The sequence below is a fragment of the Balaenoptera acutorostrata genome, chromosome 19 (genome assembly GCF_949987535.1).
Source record: "Balaenoptera acutorostrata chromosome 19, mBalAcu1.1, whole genome shotgun sequence".
Lineage (NCBI taxonomy): Eukaryota > Metazoa > Chordata > Mammalia > Artiodactyla > Balaenopteridae > Balaenoptera > Balaenoptera acutorostrata.
Window position 1 is genome coordinate 4,171,436 of NC_080082.1, and position 16,217 is coordinate 4,187,652.

Consider the following 16,217-nt stretch of genomic DNA (forward strand, 5'->3'; position numbering starts at 1 on the left):
AACAAAGACCCAACGCAGCCAAAAATAAAAAAACAAATAAATAAATTTATATTTAAAAAAAAAAAAGAATCATCATGATGGGCCTTTGACAATACACAAGTCCCGATATGAAATAGTTAGGGACCTAGAAGAAGCAGGGAACCTTGTGCATGCAATTCCCCTGATTAGAAGAGGCTCCAAATGGCACTACCTACTGAGTTGCCTCTGGGACATGAAGAGGATGGAGGTGAGGTTCGTTTGTTCGGTCATGTGTTTATCTGATCACTCAATAAACATTCTTGAGCATCACAGGGTGCCGGGTGCTGGGCCACGTGGACAAGGCAAACCAAAGTCCAGGCCTCCAGGAGCGTGTGCTCAAGTCAGAGAACAGAGGTAAACAGACAGCATCGTGGTCCGTCATAAGTGCCGTGAATGAAGCACAAGCAGGTTATAGCTGCAGCCACTGTCCCCGCGTGGTCACTGAGCCAGGGAATGCGGCTCGTTCAAACTGAGACGTGCCAACCGCGCAGATCCCAGACTTGGCGCAGAAAGAGAATGTACGCTGTCTCGTTAATAATTTTTATGTGGATTAGATATGTCAACGATAATATTCTGGATATCTTGGATTAAATAAAATCTACTAGCAAAATTAACTGGGCCTGTTTCCTTTACTTGTTTCGTGCGGCTGCTAGAAGCTGAAGCCCATGCACGTGGCTCAGCCTGAGAGACCTCCACCACCAGCGTCCTCGGCCCCAGGAAACGACAAGTTCATGGGCTCTGCGGTGGGAATGAACTTGGCCCAGCTGAGGCCGGCAGAGCTGCAGGCCGTGCACTAGGCAGGGGCTTGGGAGCCAAGTTACGGAGTCGGGATTTCATCCCACGAACAGCCGGAGAGCACTGGAGGGTCTGCACCAGGGGAACGCCACAGTCTGTTTTCGATTTTGCAAAGATGCTGCACTCGGGTGGCTGTGCAGAGAGGCGACAGGCACAGAGGCGAGGACACAGCAGGACCACCAGGCGGGAGGGCTCAACCTAGCGGGACCCCTCGGGTTTCAGCCCCTCGACGTGACCTGAGAGATGCGGTCTTTGCCACAGGGCACAGGATTCTTGTTAATTCCCCTTACGTTAGATTTTGATTATGTAGACGACCTCTTTCGCCCTCCTCACTTTCTTCTTTCAGATAAGTGAAATTTTTTTCTTTTTCTTTTTCTTTTTGGCCTCACCGCACGGCATGCAGGATCTTAGTTCCCCGACCAGGGGTGTCCCTGAAGTTTTTCATCACCCACACCGAGCCTCAGGGTTCTAAGAGTGACCCTGCTGCTTCAAGAAGTTCAGCATAATCTACCCCCTCCTAGAGCAGAGAGGGAACCGGACCAGCTTTCCTCCGTGGACTGGTTTCCTATTCCTGTACACCACCACACGAATTAAGCGGGGAGGGGTCTTAGGTTTTCACTGTTCTGATCTCACTTACTTCTTTTACTTCATTCCTGGTATTTACTATTTATTTATTTATTTTTATATTTATTTTTGACTGTGTTGGGTCTTCGCCCCTGTGCGAGGGCTCTCTCCAGTTGCGGCAAGTGGGGGCCACTCTTCATCGCGGTGCGCGGGCCTCTTCACTATTGCGGCCTCTTTTGTTGCGGAGCACAGGCTCCAGACGCGCAGGCTCAGCAGTTGTGGCTCACGGGCCCAGCCGCTCCGCGGCATGTGGGATCTTCCCAGACCAGGGCTCGAACGCGTGTCCCCTGCATTGGCAGGCAGACTCCCAACCACTGCGCCACCAGGGAAGCCCTTGGTATTTACTATTAACGCACAGTTCAGTTCCGTTTTCTTCTCTGGCGGGGTTTCTTCCCCCGCTTTTCTTGGGCCCTATTTTTGCACCTTAGCCTCCCTGCTTCAACCCCAAAGCCTCCCGCTCGAGGATGTCAGCTGCACAGCGGCCCTCCAAGCTCATTTCCTCTGGTACTCTCCCTTTGCTCTGCTGATCCGAGAGTCTCCTTTTTCCCCAGCTCACTGGTCATTCTTGCCACTGGTGAGTCGTCTTCTCTGACTCATGCCTGGCTGTGATGCAAAGGCCTCAGAGCACATCTGTCTGTGAAAGGCTGTCCCTGAGGAGCACGCCCGCACCCAGGCACAAGCTTGCGCATGTGGATTTGGTAAAGAGGAGAAAAAAATAATCCCTTTTTCTCCCTCTCTTTTTTCCCCTCCGAATTTACCATTTCTTTCAGCTTTTGTTGGAGATTATCCCTACGGTGGGATGAGTCTTGGTCATTCGTTTTGCATCTTTTTTTTTTTTTTTTTCAGTCTTAACTGAATTTGTTACAATATTGCTTCTGTTTTGTTTTGGTGGTTTGGCCATGAGGCATGTGGGATCTCAGCTCCCCGACCAGGGATGGAACCCACACCCCCTGCATTGGAAGGCGAAGACTTAACCACTGAACCTCCAGGGAAGTCCCGTCATTTTGCATCTTTAGAGGCAGGAGAAGATTTCTTGAATGAGCCCAGAAAGCCTGAGGGATGACAGATTTTCCTTCTGGGAGGTTCCTCCTCTGGGGCACAGCATGGAGTGTCACCCGTGTGCCACACTGGGATCACGCTGCCTTTGGAGAGCTATGAAGATGCCACCACACTCAGGGGAGATGACATGTACACGCAGCTCTGGTACCTGGACGGGACCTGCCTGGAGCTGCGCGCCAGCTCTGCCCTGACGAGCAGATGTGACAGAGGCTCATCGCTCTGCCTCTCTGTGCCTCAGCTTTCTCAGCCGTGAAACGGGGAGGGTAACAGCAGCTCCCCCGTTAGCGTTCTTGTGAGGGTCAGTGACGACCCCCAGAGCGCACCCGGCACAGCAAATCCGAGCTGGAACAACGACACCGTCTCCATGCCCTGGGGAAACATGCCAACAGCTGCCCCTCCCTCCTTCCTTCCCTGAGTCTCTGCACTCAGCTCTTCATCAGGGCTAACCCTGCAGTTCAAGGAACCCGATCTGAAAAGCGCCCCATAAATACAAGCTCTTTCCCCGCACTCTTCCCTGAAAGCCCCACATTTTACCGTTACAGACTCATTTCTTTTAAGCACCTCCCGTCTAAATATAAAACTCTTGGCTGAGGTGTTGTCATTCGCTCTTAGCACCTGGGAACAGACCAGCCTCTCAGGTGCCCACAGCAAGGGGTCTGAAGAGGCCGGAGGAAGGAGGAACGGAAAGCAGGGATGGGAGCACAGCCCGTGGGGTGGGGCGGGGTGGAGGTGATACTTGGGAACAGTAAAGGACAGCAAGGTCTCTGCAAGGGGAGAGAAGAGACTGGTGGAGAAGGTGCCCCTGGGGAAGAGACTGGGAAGCTGGGGGAGGGTAGCGGAAGCAGTGACAGAAACCACTTTTCACTGGACATCTTTCTGTATTATTTCAGTTTTGTACCATCTGCATGTATGACCCAGCCAACAAAAAATGAAATAAGGGAGGGGGGGATATTGGGTATTTGGGTGAGACAGAGCCAGAAACAAAAAGGTCTCTGAAGGCGAAGGGACAAGTCGCGTTGGCTATTTTGCTGGCAGCGTGCCCTGCTCTCACCCCACCCCCCACCCCCCGGGCCCAAATCAGAAAAGTCTCTCTACGAACTCCTGCACGTCTCATCTTTAGAACATCAGCAATACTTTTTCAGGGTCAAAATCTGAGACACTGAAACTCAGAATTCTCCAGACCTTACTTAAAAGCCCCTCAGAATCACTGGAAAAGCCCAACAAAGGAAAAACGCGACTTCTCTGATGTTGTGGCCTCCGGCTTTGACCAGCTGCGCGAGGTCTGACCTGGGAACATCGTGTCCAGCTGCACCGTTTATCTCACTGTCAGTGAGCCACTCCTCTACCACAAGGACGACAGGGTAAAGCAGAAGGCCAAGGGAGGAAATCATCCCTCCAGGGCCCCTGAAGAGCCTTCAGAGAAACCCGCATCCTACCCTGGGCCAGAGCCAAGGCCACCGGCGGGTGGGGGAGGGGAGGAGAGGCCACGGGCTCTGCAGTCAGTCAGGAGGTTGGTCGGGTCCTGCACGACCTCGGGCAAGTCACTCAATGGCTCAGACCCTCCCTCCCCTCACCTGGGACACACACAGATCACAAGCTGTTAGTTGCGAGTTGTAAGGATCACAAACACTTTGGGCACAAACATCCAAAACCATGTCCTTAGCCTGAAAAATAACCCAGGCCCTCCTGCCAGTTTTTCCCTTTAAAAGGTCAATGGATTTCCAAGTTAGAAGGTGTTATGCATTGAATTGAACAAGGAAAAGAGACGTTGAAGTCCAAAGCCCTGGTACCTGTGAATGGGACCTTATTTGGAAACAGGGTCTTTGCAGATGTAATTAGTTAAGATAAAGTCATTATGGAATAGGGTGGGCCCCAAATCCAATTTGACTGGTGTCCTTACAAGAAGAGAGGAGACAGAGAGACACACACAGAGGGAAGATAATGTGAAAACACACACACACACACGCACACACACGCACGCACACACATGCACGCACACACATGCACGCACGCACGCGCGGAGAACGCCATGTGACCACAGAGGCAGGAGTAGGAGTCATGCAGCTGCAAGCTGAGGAACAGAAAGGATGGCTGGAAACCCCCAGAGGCTGGGAGGGGGCCACAAACAGACGCTCCCTCTGAGCCCCCAAGAAGGAACCAACCCTGCTGACACCTTGATTTTGGATGTCTTGTCTCCAGATCCATAAGAGAATATCTATTGCTTTAAGCCCCCCAGTTTGTGGTACTTTGTTAGAGCAGACCTACGAGACTCATACAGAAAGGGATCTGGTTTTACTGTCTATCTGATGCTTGAATTCTCTTGCCCAATGGTCAGCTAGCCAGCCTATGGATGACTGTCTCTAGTAAAAGAAGACTAGTTTAGTATCTACCAATGCAGCAACCCCTCCCATCTTTGAAAAGGTCTGTCGTAAAAATCATTCATTCAACAAATATTCATTGAGCACCTACTACGTGCCAGGCACTGTTTGGGGCACTGTTGATACAATGGTAAAATGGGGAGCAGACAATAAAAGCACTTACAAATAAAGCCATTTCTGATGTTTTGAAGAAAGTAAAACACCGTAACATGAGTGAGTGGGCTGGGGACCAGGATGAAATTATTTATATTGTTAGGGAAGGTCCCACTAAGCATGTGATACTGGAACAGTGACTTGAGAGACAAGGAGTCAGCCACGGAGAATCTGGCCGGAGGAACAGCCAGTGCAAGGACCTGAGGCAGAGCAAGGTAGACCTGGTCAAGGCACAGAAAGAAAGAGGGACTTTTGTGAGAGAGTGAGAGAGTGTTAATTGATGAAGCTGGAGAAACAAGGAAGGTCAGTCAGTCCTCGTATAGTAGACCCAGGTAAGAAGTTTGCATCTGACCCCAAGACTACTGAGAAGTCACTGGGGAGAGACATGATTTGATTCTTAGTTTTTAAAAGATCACTCTGACACCATAAAGTTCTTATAACTGAAGTCTTTTTAAGTATAACTTTTGTCCTTTCATTCTTGGGATCTTGGACCTCCACAGAACAGGTCTAATAAATGACATTCCTGAATCATGGCTCCCAAGATTTCCAGGCTTACCAGCTCTAATTCATTCCCCACTGTAGCAATTTCCAGTAAATATGCTTGATGTTTTTTTCTATGTCCTGCATTAAATGCGATGCCCAGAAAAGAACTCGATATTCTAAGCATGAAGTAGATGAGAACTTTCACCTCTGTCATTCCAGATCTACATGTCCATTGATGGGCCCCAAGACTGCCTTGGTTTTAATTCAGTTTTGTACCACTGACCTGCTGAAACACATCTCAGATAACCTCCGCTGGTGTCCTTTTTCAGATCTAGATGCTCAGATCGAGAAAACAGGATTCAAGCTTATTCTTCCCTAATGAGAATAGCTGTGCCCTCTTTAAAAAAAAAAAAAAAAGTGTCACCATAACGCAAACAATGCCGTGTATAAAAAACTGGATAAAATAAACAAAAGTACTGGGTCAACTCCTCAGGTTTCACAACCACTGCATTTTTCTTCCAGGTGGAGGACAAGGAAAATGATTATGGCAAGTTTCCCTAGAATTGCTTTGGTCTCTTGCATCACAGGGCTGAAGACACCTAGACTATTAGGAAACACTGAGCGCTTGAGCAAAAGACACTCCCTGCAATCATACTTCCTACTAGATTTCTCAAAGACTTAAACAAATCTGAGTAGGTGCAGACTCCCAAGCCTGGGACAGAGGGAAGTGGTGAAGAGGATCTACACCTGCGCGCCAAGCTGACTTAGCAGGTGGGGCAAGCGGTGGGAGAGAAGGACGCTGGGAAAGCCCTAGGGCCCTGGGATGTGTGTGTAATCTGTCCTCATCCTTCCCACATCCCACTCGGCAGAGTGGTGACAGGCCACTGCATCTGGTGTCAGACGGCTAGGGTTAACACTCTGCTTTGCCCCCTAGTAGCTAAGTGACCTTGAGCAAGTCACTTAGCCTCAGTTTCCTCATCTGTGACGTTTGTGAAGATCAATTAAGATTCCGTGTGAAAGCCGTTTGCAAATTACTCTGTCCTGTAAAAGTGAGGGGTTATCACTGGCAATAAGGATTTTTACCTCTCCCTTTGCATGTCATGAGGGTTGACTTTTCCTGACGTTTTCTCTTCCCACGCTGCTTCTGATGGTTCTTTTAACCGGATTATTTTCTTTTTTGAGGGAGGATGGGGAGGCATGTAGCATGACTCATCCCACCCCAAACCCTTCCTAAAGACTATCCTAAAAGAAGTGCCCTCAGAGCCATTTGGGGTCACCCCAAAGCAATTTACCTTCAAAGAACCAAAGCTATTGTCATGCAAAAAGAAGCACATCTAACATCTGTGGATACCCTCCACTCTCTGGAAATCCGAAGCGAGTTATTTAAGGTTTGTGATTTACTCAGGTCACCGAGTAGCTTTTCATTGGCCTTAGTTGTTACGTTCTCAAGTAACATGAACTATCTTCACATTAACTCACACAGGCCATACAAAAGACAAACACTGCAAAAAACAAAAACAAAACACGGGAATGTACTCCAGAACCAAATGAGAAGTTAATCTGCTGCTCGCTAAAGTGCCTACGCCCGAGTCCTTAGCCATCTTCGTTTCTTTAATGGAAAATGAGAATCTCATGAGTCAACTTTCTCATTGTGAGCTGATCTCAATAGCCGGTCGCCCTGTGTTTCAAATGCGTAAGCAGTCCTGTTTCTGCACAAAGTGGAAATAAAAACCAGTGACAGCCCAAGGGAGAGATGGAACAATGGGAGAACATACACTTCCAAACAGAACCGAGAAAAGATGGGAAGAAGCGCTCACGTGTAATACAACTGGATTTTTTTTTCTTTGCTTAATTCGGTGTTAAGCATCTTGGCTGCCCTGGTTTAGGGTGAGGGAGGGGGTGCCTCTAAGCAAAACCTTAGCATTAGGTGACAATGATCTGGAGGGCGGCCTGGCTACAGCAGCCTGGTCCCTGACAGCTGTTGGCTTGCCTCCAAACGCTGACTCGCCTCAGGGACAGCCTGCATGTCAAGCACCTCACCTGTGCCAGCTCAGAGGTGAGTTCCTGCCCAGTCTGCAGGCTGGCACCCTGGCCTCACACTTAAGCAGAGTCACAGGAGCTGGCTCGTGCCCACTGCCAAGTCCTCTCTTCCTCCTCCCAAATCCAATCAGTGTACAACCGAGGGAAGCCCAGACCCCACCAAGGGGAAACTCGCAGCCAGCTCCAGAAAGACCGCATCCTGTCCTCTCCAAGACCCTGGACGCTGGTCCCGGCCACCCTGAACCAGCTGTTCCAAACAGCCTCTAACACTGTGTCGGTAGTGCTGGCCCCTCTGCAAAGCTCCTCCTGCTTCCTGATTGTGGGGAGGAGGGGGCCCTGGGAAGGCACAAGCTGAGCCCTTCCTCCTTGGCCCCCATGCCGCCCCCAGCTGCCACCCCAGGAGCAGAGGGGCAGCAAACTTGAAATCCAACACACAGCACAACTTAGCAAATGTCTTTCCCATCCCGGTCCCACGCACCCCATCCCCAGCACGCCCTTCCAGGAGTCGAGGGGGGGGGGAACCGGCTCCATCCCTAAGCCACCTGGCGACACCGTCAGCCACCCGGGAGCGGGGACACCTTGTCCAGCCCCCCCCCCTCAGGTATCGCACTGCTCCTCACACGGTGGGCTCCTGCCCCCCCTTCCCATTTCCTGCAGAAACCCCAGAGGCCCTCGACCCCACCCCACGGTCCCTCACCCGCCGGCCCCCGGGCGCTCCAGCTGTCGCCCCTCGGAGAGCCCCCTCGCCGCCGGGAGAACCCGGCACGCCCTCCCCTCTCGGCCGCTGGCAGGGTCCCCTCTCACCGCGGCGGGGGCCGGCCGGCCGGCCGGGCGGACGGGGAGCGACCGGGAACCGTCTGGCTCGGGAATGCGGTCACTGCGCCGGCCCCAGAGCCGGGTCCTTCTGAGGCGCCGGCCCGCGCGAGCTGTCAGTCAGCTGGCCGCGCCCGCCCCCGCCCCCGCCCCCGGCCCCGTCTGCGCAGGCGCGGGGCGGCCCGGGAGTGGCGTCACGTGATGGGGCGGTGCAGCTGTCGGCGCCTGGCCCTCCGGAGGGTTTCGGCCCACGTCCCGCGTCTGAGGGTCGCCCCTCGGCGGGAGGCCTCCTCCTGCGGCCCTGGGAGCACGCTCGGGGACTTCCCGCGGTTCGCTCTAACAGAAGGTCCCAGGAACCCCGTTTGCTGGATCTGCTCGAAACTAGGGTGTTCTCCCAGGCTGGGCAGAGCTGGGTGGGCGCAGGCCGCTCTGCAAACAAATGAGTGGGTGATTTGGTGATTTTGGAGGGGGGAGCCCCGGCAGGGAGCCAGAAAGTATGGCCTGATTCTGGTTGCTTCCCCGCTGTGGTGTCCGCACCTTTAAAACAAGGATGCCCTTTGCCCTTTTCTCCTCGCCTATTTCAGAGTTAGGGTGACGTCTTGACATTAACGAGCATACTTGTAAAACAAGTCAAGCGAGGATGTATGGAATAGAAGGGCAATTTGAGGCCGATTGATTTTTTGAAAGGGGGCTTCTTAAAAGCTGATGGATTCCACCCTCTGCTCCGAAACTTCTAGGCCAATCAACATCTTTTCACCAGATACAATAAACACAGTTTTCAGGCTGTCGGGTTTGGGTTTCTTCCACGTCTCTTCAATTCAAACAAACAAACCAAAACCACAAAAGGTAAAAAATAAAAGCATCTCCTACGGGAGCTTTTTCAGTTCTAGAGCAAATACAGAAATGTAAACTGACACCCCCTCCCAGTAATTTTGCGGTTATGGCAAAGTTGGTTCCAGCACCTAGCAAAACAGAGTGTGGGCTCTGATGCCTCAAATTCTCTAAAGACATTTCCAGGGCTACACTGCAGAGCTACAGTGCTCCTTCTGGGGGTTGCCTGTATGACATAATAAAGCTCTATCTTTAAATGAATGCCCTGGTATCTGAACTAGGGCAGACTGTCAATTTCAGAAAACTGGGGGTTCTCCGAAGTCCTAGCAGTTAGGCAGGAGGAACTAGAGGTCTGCCATGTAGGAGAAAAGATGACATATGGATTGATGATCAAGTGTCTTTCCTGTGCCCTAAGCATAGAGCTGCTGATCGCTGGGAAGGTGGCCTATTGAACTTAAGACTTTCTGAGAGGGAGGACTTCCCTGGCGGTCCAGTGATTAAGACTCCCTTCCCCGCTGCAGGGGGCATGGGTTCGATTCCTGGTTGGGGAACTAAGATCCTGCATGCCCGTGTGGTGTGGCCAAAAAGTTAAGAAAAAAGAAAAAAAAAACTTGTTGGGGGAAGTTAAAGGGACCAACGTGGAGGAAAAAGCTGGGAGCTGTGGTTTCACAAGAGTTATGGGGCCTTCAGCTCCACACGTCCATTCCAGATTTGCTTGACCAGCTCAGTGTAGCCATCATGTGCAAGAAACCGGATCGCTGGGTGTTTTAAGCTTGGTGCGAATTCAGGAAGGGAAGGAGTGTAAGGTGGCGTTCATTCCCTTATGTGGGCACTACAGATTGGTGGGCATGCCATTGGTCCCTGTGAGTTTCTGCCCTGCATCCAGCAGAATACAAGCCCATCATGAAGACTTTATGGGATGGAGGAGGGTCATATCTGTGGCTAGAGGAAGTCCTCCCTTGGTTCAGTGAGTGAACCCAGGACCAGGCATGGGCTCTTGCAGCCTTGTTCTGACTCTGGAGATACCAACTATTCAGGAAAATTGGAAAATGTGAGTTCATTCAGGGTCGGATTCCATTTGGGGGAAAGGTCATTTCTCCTCAAGAGATTCATTTGGACCTTATCTCTCCATACCACATAGAAGATATTCTGTACTTGCCAGAAAGTTGGAGAGAGGCAGATGATATGGCCATTTTATTAAAAAAAAAAAGGGGGGGGGAGTGAGTTCTACAAACCACAGACCAGTGAACTTGACATTGGGCCTGGGAAGCATTCAGGCCAGATAACTCATGAAAAACATCTGTGACCCCTCAGAAGAGGAAGCACCAATGTCAAAGACCAAGTCATGCTGGCTTAACCATGAGATTTCAAGCTATGAAATCTATAGACTGGTAATTCAAGGAAATAAGATAGAAGTAGTATATTTGGACCTGGAAGGTATATTTACCAAAATTCTTTCAGTAATAAGTGACAGAAATCCCGGCAAACTGGTTTTTCAAAAACAGGGAATATAGTGGCTTACATAACTGAAAAGTTCTGGAGTTGGTCCAGCAGGATCCAGGGGCCAAGTGATGTCATCAGAACTTGGTCTCTCTCCTCTTCTTGACTGCTTCCCTCTGAGCTGGGCTTCATTCTCAGATCAGGTTCTTTTTATAGAGTGGTCTTCAGCAGCAACAGGCTTATGTTCTCTCAACTTAGCAGCCCCTGTGGAAAAAAAGAATTTTCTCCTTCAGTATTTCCAGCAAACGTCTCAGGATTTGGTCTGAATGGACCAGCATCACTCATGTGCTCAGGCCCTTAAACCAACCGCTGAGGCCAGGTTTTGGGAATCAGCCCCACCTAACTACTGGGTGGAGAGGAAGGGAAGGGTGGGTGCCCATGGGAAACTGAGGTGCTCTTGCCAGGAGAAGAGGGGTGGATTTGGGGCAGGCAAGGGAAAGCAACAGGGACTTCCCTTGTGGCGCAGTGGTTAAAAATCCGCCTGCCAACGCAGGGGACAGGGGTTCGAGCCCTGGTCCAGGAAGATCCCACATGCCTCGGAGCAACTAAGCCCGTGTGCCACAACTACTGAGCCTGTGTGCCACAGCTACTGAAGCCCGCGCACCTAGAGCCCGTGCTCCACAACAAGAGAAGCCACCGCAATGAGAAGCCTGAACAACGCAACGAAGAGTCATCCCCACTTGCTGCAACTAGAGAAAGCCCGCGCGCAGCAACAAAGACCCAACGCAGCCAAAAATAATAAATAAATACATATTTTTTTTAAAAAGGGAAAGCAACAGATACCTGGAACCAAGCATTTGCTAAGATATCTTGTGATATTGTATAATGGGCATGAAGAAAAGGTGGAAGAGATAGTATATTTATTTGATGGGTGAATCAATATTCAAAATACTTTGATTAGAGGATGAATCCAAAAAAGAACTATACAGGAGAAAGCAGGAAACGTGGCTTAGCATCAGTTCTTTGTTTCTGGTTGCCCACCATGTCTATTTTCCCTTCGCCCTAATATGACCACAAATTTAGTGGCTTAAAACAACACAAATTTATTATCTTACAGTTCTGGAGGTCAGGTCTTAAAATTGAGGTATCAGCAGGGCTGCATTCCTTCTGGGGGCTCAGGAAGAATGATTTCCTTGCCTTTTCCAGCTTCTAGAGGCTGCCTGCATTCTTTGGCTTGAGGCCCCTTCCTCCATCTTCAAAGGCAGTCCCCTTTAATCTGGAATAGTTCTCAGCTTTTCTTTGTCCTTCAAGACACTGATCTGTATAAGCTCGGGACTTCCCTGGTGGTCCAGTGTTAAAGAATCCGACTTACAATGCAGGGGATGCGGGTTCAATCCCTGGTCAGGGAACTAAGATCCCACATGCCACGGGGCAACTAAGCCCGCGTGGCACAACTACTGAGCCTGCACGCCTCATCAAGAGAGCCTGCGTGCCTCAATGAAGATCCTGCACGTGCCGCAACTAGAGGCCCGATGCAGCCAAAACTAAATAAAATAAAATAAATGAATAAATAATAAAAAATTTTTTAAAGTAAAAAAAAAATACAGGCTGCATGTTGTGTAAATGTCTCTCAGTTTAGGTTTTTCTGCCTGCTCCTGTATAGTCTCTCAGTTTAGGTTTTTCTGCCTGCTCCTGTATAAAGTCAGGTAACACATTTTTGTTTCTATTTTTTCTTATATATTATTTACTTATGTATTGGCTGCATCCGGTCTGAGTTGCGGCACACGGGATCGTTTGTTGAGGCGTGCGGTTCTCTCTAGCTGTTGTGCGCAGGCTTAGTTGCCCCGCCGCGTGTGGGATCTTAGTTCCCCAACCAGGGCTCGAACCCGCGTCTCCTGCATTGCAAGATGGATTCTTAACCACTGGACCTCCAGGGAAGTCCCCACGTAACACATTTTTGACAGCACTGCTGCATCACTGAAGCGTGTCCTCAGTGCATATCCTATCAGGAGGCACACGCATTCGTTTGTCTCATTATTACTGATGCTGTTTGACCCGAGGTTGAGACGGTGATATATTTCTCCACTGTCAAGGTACTTTTTTCCCTTTGTAAGTCATTGGTAATCTGTCGGGAAGATACTTTTACACTACTTAAATATCCTATTTTCCAATGAATTCTCACCCAGTGGTTTAGCACCCATTAATGATAATGCTATGGTGGCTGCAGAATGTTGAGTGTTGGAATTCGATTGCTCCATCAGCATTTATTAGTTGACATTTCCCTGCATCTATTCTTTCCCTTCTCCAGTCTGTTCTCCAGTAAGCCACTGGAGTGACCTTTTTTTTATTATTATTATTTTTTCGGCTGCACCACGCAGCTTGTGAGATCTCAGTTCCCCAACCAGGGCCATGGCAGTGAAAGCCCAGAATCCTAACCACTAGGGCACCAGGGAACTCCCTGGAGTGACCTTTAAAAACCACAAATGGGATCAAACCTTCCAGTGGCTTCCCGCCTCAGATGTGGCCAGAATCCCTCAAATGGTTGTTAGGGTCCTGCATGACCTGGTCCCTTCCAAGCTCTCCAGCCTGGTCTCAAGCCACTCCCCCCATGCCTTCCACACAGGGCTCCTTATAGAACTCCAAACAATCCACATTGCTTTCCACGGAGGACCTCCCTACTTACCCCTTTGCCTGGAACTCTTCCTCCATCCCCTGCACTCCTTTACTCATCAAATACCCTTGTTCTTCACATAGCACATCCTAAAGGAAGCCTTCCACTGTGACCCCTAGATCAGGTCAGATACCCAGGTATACTCGCTCACCACACACGTCCTTTTCCTTTATAGGAGCACACCAGTTTGTAATTGTCCACTTTTTTATCTGTTTAATTAGTCTCTGAGCTCCACAACAGGTAGGAACTTTGTCTGGTTTTGCTCACCCCCGTGTCTGCAGCACTTAACACGGTTCCGAGAGTAGAGGATTAAATATTTGTTGAATGAACCAATATAGGTTTAAGATAAGGATCTGGAGGGTGGAGGCGGAGGAAAAGAAGAGGACTGAGTTATTGGAGCCAGAGCACAAATGGGCAGGGACTTGCTTCCAGGCAACTTGGTGGATCAGGTCCTGGTAGGAGGAGCTGGGGCGGGGATCACATCCCAGGTGAGCCCTCAGGACTTGGTACAGAGCTGCTATGTATAGCGCATGGCCTCGGGCTCCTTAGAGAGTGAGAATGTTATGGTAGAAACAGCAGGATCTTCAGAGCTGGACAGAATGAGGTCTGCAGGCTAGCTGTGCTCTGCTTCTTTGGGGCGATCATTTAACTCTGAGCCTGTTTTCTCAGCTGCACAAAGAGATCGTACCAGTTTCACAGACACGAGGATGAAGAGAGTCTATGAGGCAGCGAGGCCCCTCTCCTAGCTGTATGACCTTCAGCACACTCCTTAAACTCATTGGGCCTGTTTCTTCGTCTGAGAAAGGGGCCAGCCATGGCATGTTCGTTCATTCATTCAATGCATATTTATTGAGTCGCTGCATTTTGACAGCGAACGAGGCCAACAAAATCCCTGCCTTTCACGAGGCTTGCATTGCAGTGAGGGATAAACAATGGGATAACTAAGTGACAGAGAATGTTAGCTGACTTGTGACCAGGAGCAAAGCAGGGAGGGGGAAGTGAACTGTTGGAGGAATGGGAGAGAGGGAGAATTTTTCAGTAGGGTGCTGGGGAGGAAGATGTGCTCCGAATCAAGTCCTGAAGGGCATGAGAGAGCAAGCTTGGGACATCCAGGGGACACAGAGCCCCAAGCACAGGCCTGCTGCCCCAGCAGGCTCTACCCATAGCTGGAGGTGAGGTGGCCCAGTGAAAAGGAATTCAGGAACATATCATACCACTTTGGGTTGTTTGGACTTCCTGGGCCTTGTTCAACACCATGGGTTGTGGAGTTTCAACCTTCTGGCTTCCTGATGCATTCAACATCACGATCTCAGGGGAAAAAATAAGAAACCACCCAAACTCCCTTCTGAAGAAATTTCTGATTTTCCACCGTACAACCCTTGGAAGTCTCTTTCTCTCTTTCTCCCACTGTTTACTTAAAGTACAGCATACAAATCATAAATGTACGTGGCTGAATTTTTACCAAGTAAACACTCATACAAGCAGCACCCCGATCAAGAAATAGAATATAACTGGCACCCTGGCATCCCCACCTCAGTGGCCATCACTGCCCTGCCCTCTCTTCCTACACCAAAGATCAGTTTTGCCCAAGTTCGAGCTTTTTATTAATAAAATTATATAGTATGTATTCTTTTATGTCTTGCTTCTTTTATTCAACATCCTATTTGTGAGATTTATTTGTACTGTTGTACGTAGTGTGTACTTTCATTCTGTACAGTATTTCACTGTATACGTATACCACGATTCATTCATTCTAGCCCCGAACTACAAACAACCTAAACATCCATGAACAACGCTGTACTGTGTATTGTGGGAACATTCTAGCACAAGTCTTTTGGTCCACCTTCAGCAGATACTCCAAACAGTTGTCCTGGGCGGTTAAATAATCACATTCCTACCCCCAGCAGTGAAGTGTATGGAAGTCCCAGTTTTTCTACATGTTTGCCAGCACTTTTTTTTTCTCGTTCGTCATTCTAGTGGGTGTGTAAATACGATTTCATTGTGGTTTAAGTTTGCATTTCCCTGATGACTAATGAAAAGGAGCATTTTTTCATGTTTTGGATATTCTTTTGTGAAGTACCTGTGTTTTGCCAATTGTTCTATTGGGTTGTCTCATTTATTTTTAAGTTTGATGTATTTAAAAATGGATACATGGTTTACAAGCTTAGCAAGTTACAGACCTATTCCTTGTATATTTTTCCCGGGACATTCTGTGTACAATAAACATATATATCCCCCAAATCTTCTTTTTCACACAAATACACAGTTTTACACAAGGGACTTAATATACCTCAAAGGCCACTGCACACCACAGCATTCCATTTGTTTGTATAACATACTTTATTTAATATACTGATGGCATACAGGGCGATGCAGTTTTCTGCTTCTACAAACATCCTACTGTAAATACTGAAGTGCAAACATCTTTGTGTACATGGGTGAGTCTATCTGCAGGATAAACTCCTGAGTGGGACTGCTGGGTCAAAGGGTACGTACACTTAGATTTTTGTGATTCACGTTGCTATCTTGCTCTGCAAAGAGCTGAATAAATTGACAATGGCACCAATTTGGGCTGCCTTGCCAACAGAGAATCACCAAACTTTCATCTTTGCCAACTCACTAGGTGAAAAATGGGGTCTCTTGGTACTTTACATTTGCATTCATTCCTTTTACTTTGAATGAGGCTGAGCATCTTTTCATGTGGTTGAACAGAGGCTCCACTTTAAAAGAACTATTTCCTGGGACGAGTGGTTAGCTGGAAACTAGCTCCTGATGGGTAAACAGAACTAATCCTGGAGATGGGATGTTTCCCATCCCTGCAAGGGCCTCCAATGTTAGGTTTTTGGTTCTATGGGCCTTATGAAGTCAGGGTGAGGCAAAAAACTGTGTTGAACCACAGTCTCAGAACAGGA

At 49.1% G+C, this 16,217-nt stretch overlaps 1 protein-coding gene across 3 annotated transcripts in view; it reads right to left on the reverse strand.

The window, feature by feature from the left end:
• Positions 1 to 8,495, reverse strand: part of KIAA0513 (KIAA0513 ortholog) — a 55,957-nt gene extending 47,462 nt beyond the window's left edge. For 2 of the 3 annotated variants that reach the window (XM_057534373.1, XM_057534371.1), the window contains exon 1: positions 8,355 to 8,495. The gene's annotated coding sequence lies outside the window, so the exon portion shown is untranslated. Of the gene's footprint in view, positions 1 to 5,793; positions 5,908 to 8,354 lie in introns of all 3 variants that reach the window. The other variant, XM_057534372.1, reaches the window with a different exon arrangement.
• Positions 8,496 to 16,217: the final 7,722 nt, after the last annotated feature.